The sequence below is a fragment of the Molossus molossus genome, unplaced genomic scaffold, assembly GCF_014108415.1.
Source record: "Molossus molossus isolate mMolMol1 unplaced genomic scaffold, mMolMol1.p scaffold_m16_p_17, whole genome shotgun sequence".
NCBI lineage: Eukaryota > Metazoa > Chordata > Mammalia > Chiroptera > Molossidae > Molossus > Molossus molossus.
In genome coordinates this window covers 68,073,148-68,080,434 of record NW_023425352.1, presented here as the reverse complement: position 1 = coordinate 68,080,434, position 7,287 = coordinate 68,073,148, and the positions used below count along the sequence as shown (strand labels likewise).

The window sequence follows — 7,287 nt, the reverse complement described above, 5'->3', positions numbered from 1 at the left end:
CTACCCAGGAAAGTAAGACTTGAGAGTGGGGTTTAATGTGGGTCCTCCCACACTCATCCAAACCCAGTAGAGGGAGCCACAAAAAGCAAAACACCAATACCCACAGGGAAAATTTGGCAGACTCTAAAACCCACTGAGATAGCCAAAATAGTGAAACAAAGAAACAAATCCCAAATGAAAGAACAAGAGAACCCTACTGAAGATTAGATAAATGAAATGCAGTTAAGCAAATTATCAGAGGTAGAGTTCAGAGCCATGATTTTGAGGAAGCTTAACAGCATGAGTAAGGAGCTCAACACCAGGAGTAAAGATATAGAAACATTGAAAACCAAGTGGAAATGAAGAATGACATAGCAGAAATAAAGAACACATTGGAAGGACTAACTAGCAGAGTAGAGGAAGCTGAGGACCAGATCAGTAAATTAGAAGACACAGTAGAAAAAAATCACCTAATCAGAAAACCAAAAGGCAAAAACAATTTAAAAACAGGAAGACAGATTAAGAGAACTATGGGACAACTGAAAACATAACAACATTTGCATCATAGGAGTTCTAGAAAAAGAAAAAAATGAGCAAGGGTTAGACAATATATTTGAAGAAATAGTGACAGAAAACTTCCCTAACTTGGTGAAAAAAGAAGGCATTCAAGTTCAAGAAGCACAGAGAGCCCCAAATAAAAAGAACCCAAACAGGCATACACCAACACACATAGTAATTAAAATGCCAAAACTTAAAGATGTAAATAAAATCATAAAGGCAGCAAGAGATAAGCAACAGGTTACCTACAAAGGAACCCCCATTAGGCTCTCAGCTGACTTCTCAACAGAAACACTACAGGCCAGAAGGGAATGGCATGAAGTAATCAAGGTCATGAAAAACAAGGATCTGAATCCAAGACCACTCTATCCAGCAAGGTTACTATTCAAAATAGAAGATCAAATAAAGAGCTTCCCAAACAAACAAACAAAAAGGCTAAGGGAATATATTAGCACCAAACTAGCACTGCAAGAAATGTTAAAAAAAAAAAAAAAAAAAACTACTGTAATTAGCAGAAGGAATAAGAACAAAAATATAACCACAATAAAGAAAAATGGCAATAAATAAGTACATATCAATAATAACCTTAAATGTAAATGGATTGAATTCTCTGATCAAAAGACACAGAGTAGGTGATTGGATAAGAAAGCATGACTCACATATATGTTGTTTACAAGAGACGCGCCTCACAACAAAAGACTCACATACTGAAAGTGAAGGGAGCATAACCCTTAAGAACGGGAACAAGACAGGGATGCCCACTTTCGCCACTCTTATTTAACATAGCACTGGAAGTCTTTGCCACAGCAATTAGCCATGAAGAAAAAATAAAGGGGATCCAAATTGGAAAGTAGGAGGTGAAACTGTCATTATTTGCAGATGACATGATATTGTACATAGAAAACCCTAAAGACTCCATCAAAAATCTACTAGACTTAATAAATGAATTTGGCAAAGTAGCAGGATACAAAATTAATGTCAAGAAATCGACAGCATTCTTATGCACCAATAATGAAATCACAGAAAGAGAAACTAAAAAAACAATCCCATTTACCATCGCAGCAAAAAAAATTAAGATACCTAGGAATAAACTTAACCAAAGAAGTAAAGGACCTCTTCACAGAAAACTACAGGTCATTAAAAAAAGAAATAGAGGAAGATATAAAAAAGTGAAAGCACATACCTTGTTCTGGATTGGAAGAATTAACATCATTAAAATGTCCATACTACCCAAAGCAATCTATAGATTCAATGCAATCCCCATCAAAATACCAATGATATACTTCACAGAACTAGAACAAATACTTCGAATGTTCATATGGAACCAAAAAAGACCACAAATAGTCACAGCAATCTTGAAAAAGAAAAACAAAAACATTACCAGATTTCAGGTTATACTACAAAGCTACTGTAATCAAAACAGCCTGGTACTGGCACAAGAACAGGCAGATAGATCAATGGAACAGGATAGAGAACCCAGAAATTGTCCCAAGACAATATGCTTAATTAATATTTGACAAAGGTGGCCCTGGCCGGTTTGGCTCAGCAGTTGAAGCGTTGGCCTGCGGACCAGAGAGTCCCGGGTTTGGTTCCCACTAGGGGCACGTACCAAAATAAAAAAAAAGAAAGAAAGAAATATTTGACAAAGGTGGCAAGAGCATACAGTGGAGTCAAGACAGTCTCTTCAATAAATGGTGTTGAAAAAATTGGACAGCTACCTACAAAAAAATGAAGCTAGAACACCACCTTACACCATACACAAGAATAAACTCAAAATGGATAAAGGACTTAAAAGCAACTCGTGAATCCATAAAAATTCTAGAAGAAAATGTAGGCAACAGAATCTCAGACATTATACGCAGCAGAATTTTCACTGATACAACACCTAAGGCAACAGAAACAAAGGAAAAAAATGAACACATGGGACTACATCAAACTAAAAAGCTTCTGCACAGTAAAAGAAACAACCATCAAAACGCAAAGGGATCCCACTATATGGGAGACCATAATTGCTAATGATGCATCAGATAAGGGGTTAATTTCCAAAATATATAGAGTTCTCATACAACTCAGCAAAAGCAAGACAAAGAACCCAATTAAAAAATGGGCAGAGGACCTAAATAAACACCTCTCCAAATAGGACATACGAATGGCCAAGAGACATATGAAGAAATGCTCAACATCACTAATCATCAGAGAGATGCAAATGAGAACAACTATGAGGTATCACCTCATACCTGTCAGAATGGCCACCATCACCAAGTCACCAAAGAGCAAGTGCCTGTGAGGGTGTGGAGAAAAGGGGACTCTAGTGCACTGCTGGTGGGAATGCAGACTGGTGCAGCCACGGTGGAAAACAATATGGTGTTACCTCAAAAAATTAAAAATGGATCTGCCATCTAGAATCTGCCATCAGTGATCCCACTTCTAGAAATATATCCTGAGAAGCCTGAAACACCAATCAGAAAGAATGTAAGCATTTATGTTCATAGCAGCACTATTTACAATAGGTAAGATCTGGAAACAGCTCAAGTGTCCAGCAATAGATGAGTGGATAAAAAGCAGAGGTACATATACACAATAGAACACTATGCGGCTGTAAGAAAGATCTCTTATCCTTTGAGATGATATGGAGGGACCTGGAGAGTATTATGCTAAGCGAAAAAAAGCCAATCAGAGACAGACAAATACCACATGATCTCACTTATTTGTGAAATATAATGAACAAAGTGGGCTGATGAGTGAAATAGAGCCAGAGACATAGAAAGCAGACTAAGAAACCTCAGAGGAGGGGGGCAGGCATATGGATGAAATGAACCAAAGAACTTATATGCATATTTGCATAACCAATGGACATAGACAACAATGCTGGGGAGGGGGCTACGGGGGAGGTGGGTGTCTAGGGGGGGAAAGAAGAAACTTCTGTAACAAAAATAAATTAATAAAAATAAATAAATAAATTGGGGCGTGGGGGACTACAGTAACCTGATGAGCTTTAGTGGGTCAAGGTTAGTTCATAAGATTGGGATCGTCTGCCATACATGGAGCCAGAGATGACAGCCTTAGGGAGTAATCAGTGCCAGTTTTGGTTGGGTTTCGATTTATTTCATAAGGAAAAACTGAACTATTGAAACATCAGATGGAGACGTTTTCTCATTTTTAAACTCCAGCAAAAAAAAAAAAAAGAGTTTGCAATATATTCTCAGTAGTTCACCCAGGAGAGGGAAGGAGATATCTGTCTTTATTCACACTGTGACCTCTCTGCTGACCTCTAAGAAAACTTTAGGGACTAGGCTCTATGTTTTTAGCTCAGAGAAGCAGAAGCACAAGTGCTCACATCTCCTAGGAACTGGGCTCCCCCTCATCCCTCTTCTCACTCCTCTGCTTGGGGTCTATAAACTAGAAGCATCAGCATCACCTGGGGCATGTCAGCAGGCCCCGTCCCAGACCCACGGAATCAGAATCCGTAGTCAGACAGCATCCCCAAGAGATGTGCACATTACATTTGGGAAGAAATGCTCTCTGTAGCACCAAGAACACTTCAGTCCTTTGCCGTCAGAAAAATTGACTATTATGTTCAAGAATTCCAATCTTCGAGAATATGTCTCCTTTTCTTCTTTCCAGAATGAAATTATTTTTCTACCCAGAGGCGTTGGGGAGTGTTTCCTACTGTGACTTTCCTGGAAGATTGGAGGAATATGAAATATGAGGGTCTTGCTTGTGTGTGGTTCATGGACATGTCTTCTTAGGAAGGTTTGCGTCGAATTTTCAGTAAATACATTTTCAAAGTTTCTGTCATTTCTGAGCATTTATGGCTAGCTATATTTCTTCTCCATTGGCTCTTATCATCAAGCAGACCCTGGCTCAGAGAAAGGGGCCCGTGGAACCGGACAATCCCCTTGGTGAGGGCATGGGGAGAAATACGTCTCTGGAGAGGCTGAGGAGCTGTGCTCTTAATTCTGTGGTGGTTAAGAGAATCCTGAACTTATTGCCTCCAACCTGCTGAAAACCCATTTCTTTACAATTAATCAGCACCTTGTTTCTTTATCATAGGAGAAAAGCCACGACGAAAGGAGAAGACTGAAGACTTAAATTGAAACCCCAGATCTGCCACTGAGTCGCCCTGGTCAAGTTTCAATCACCAGAGTGCAAACTGGGGACATGACAGCCACTGTGAAGCCTTTGGCATGCCTCAGGAGCGGGATAAAGGTGTGCAGCAGTCTTATAAAGATACAATTTTGGGTCACTAAAATCTGATCAGTTCTTCTACGAATGACTGGCAGATGTGTGCTGGCATTTGCTTTGATGAATTATGGTTTTCTTTGGTATTTCTCAGAATAAGAGCACTAACACCAATGTACAAAATGCTGAGTCATGTTGGAAGAGACCAGAGCAGGGAAGACGGGGCTTAATGATACACCAGTTGCTAGGCCACAGCCTAAGAGCACCCTTCTCCAAAAGGCTGGGCTAAGCCTGCAAGCAGACATTAGCCAGTGACTCCCTGATTGCCAAGCCTCTCCTTTTCCTGCAAGCAGATTCTCATTTTACTGGAGCTGTCTGTGTGCCAGACACTGTGCCGGGGACAGCGACCATGGCATAATCCCTGCCCTCAAAAGGCCCACAGTCCGTGCTGAGTCAGAGAAGTAAACAGGAAATTCCAGCCCAGCGGGATGAGTCATGTCTGATGGAAAGTGCAGGGTCCAGGGCCTGAGAAGAGGTTCAAGCTGGCATGATGTGAGTCAAGAGAAAGAAGAATAGAAATTTTGAGTAAATACAAATATACCTGGAACCTAAAAAAGGAAAATTAGCTTGCAGAGGCCCAGAGGGGACTCCGAGTCTCCTGGACTCAGGAAGCATGTGGTGGGGGCTCGTCTTTACCATCAGGTTTCTGGTCCTGGACGGGATGTTCTCTCCACCTGGTTTCTCTGCACTAAGTCCGAACTGAAAACAGATTTAGACCAGATGATCTCTGCAGGCTTTCCAGGTGGGGACATCCTGTGGCTGCTTAGTATTTTTTTTTTTTAATCCTCACCTGAGGATATTTTCCATTAATCTTCAGATAGAGTGGGAGGGGAGAGAGAGAGAGACAGAGAGAAACATCAATGTGAAAGAGACACATTGATTGGTTGCCTCCTGCACGACCCCACCAAGACCCGAGACCAAACTGCAACCAAGGTACATGCCCTTGACCAGAATGGACCCTGAGAATCTTTGGTGACTCTTTGGTCCACGGGCCGGTGCTCTAACAGCTGAGCCAAATTGGCCAGGGCTGCTTAGTATTTTTAAGTGGTACAGAAATGCATCATCTCAAATGCTCACTGCAATTCATACACGCATCTTGTATCTTTTTTTTATTCTGAACCCAGAAAAAGATAAGTGCTCATATATTAGCCACACCTGTACCAGGCCCCATTTTAAGTGCTTCTCATGGTTCGTCTCCCCTCAACTCAGATATGCACTATCATGGAAACACTTTTCAAACACATTCTGGTTCCTGAGAACATATGACTCACAATAACTGCTCTTGAAATAATTGCAATATGGCTGACCATACCAGACCCCACACGAACGTTCTGAAGTCCAGTCGTGGCCCACTTACATCCACCTCATAGCATCCAGTGTTACGGGTGGAATGACACATATCCATGTCGCATGGCACAGCTGCCACCAAAACTGTTAGGTGATATGTTCACTCTTAAAAAGCCTGGCCAGTGTGGCTCAGTGGTTGAGCGACGACCCATGCACCAAGAGGTTGCCGGTTCGATTCCCGATCAGGGCACATGCCCAAGTTGTGGGCCTGATCCCTAGTGAGGGGCATGCAGGAGGTGGCCAATTGATGTTCTCTCTCATCAATGTTTCTATCTCTCTCTCTTTCTCTCTCTCTCTCCCTTCCTCTCTCTCTAAAAATCAATAAAGAAAAAAAATTTTTTTTTTTAAAAAAGCGTGTTCTAGACCTGAGGGGCCTAGAATGGAGTTGTAGTAGAACTACTTACATTACCACAGAGTAATCACAACACCCCCACAAAATATTTTAAACCACACCTCCCAAACCTCAGTTAGTAATCTACTTATGAGACCAGTGTTTCTGATCGTCCAGGAATTATAATTTTATGTGCCTAAGGCACGCAGCTCTGGCCACCAACACAGGCATCAAGCTAGGATGGACAAGGACTGTGCATTTGCTCTGCCCCTGACTGATACAAGACCAACCCCACCAATCAGGTGTCTCCTTGCCCGATGTCAGGGGGTCGCATCTTGTATCTTTTCATGATATAATTTAGTTTTGCCTTTGTACCAGTTGTATATATCAGACTACAAAGCTGTGCAATTTTTTAAAAAGACAAGCCAGCCCGGCCAGCGTGGCTCAGTGGATTGAGCGTCCTCCCAGGGACCGAGAGGTCCTGGTTGGATTCCGGGTCAGGGCACGTGCCGGGTTTGCGCTCAATCCCCAGTAGGGGGCGTGCAGGAGGCAGCTGATGGATGTTTTTGTCTCACATCGGTGTTCCTATTTCCCTCCTCCTCCTCTCTCTCTGAGACATCGATAAATACACACAAACAAAACAAAGACAAGCCAGAGAGAAGGAAAAGAATGGCTTGGGACGTGACCCGGGGTGAGGACGCCAGACCCTTTAACTCTCGAGTCCTTGTCATGCAGAGAAGCCACGAGTGTCCTGGGACGGGGTAGACGACGGCCACTCATCCTTTCACAGCCGGTACCCTTCTTCCACCACCCTCAAAGCACATCTAACA

The 7,287-nt window shown here is 42.2% G+C and overlaps 1 non-coding gene across 1 annotated transcript; it reads right to left on the bottom strand.

Moving 5' to 3' along the window:
• Window positions 1-6,645: 6,645 nt before the first annotated feature.
• LOC118632824 lies at window positions 6,646-6,786 on the bottom strand. The gene has a single exon (XR_004960084.1). It is a non-coding gene; the product is annotated as a small nucleolar RNA SNORA48 (small nucleolar RNA).
• Window positions 6,787-7,287: the final 501 nt, after the last annotated feature.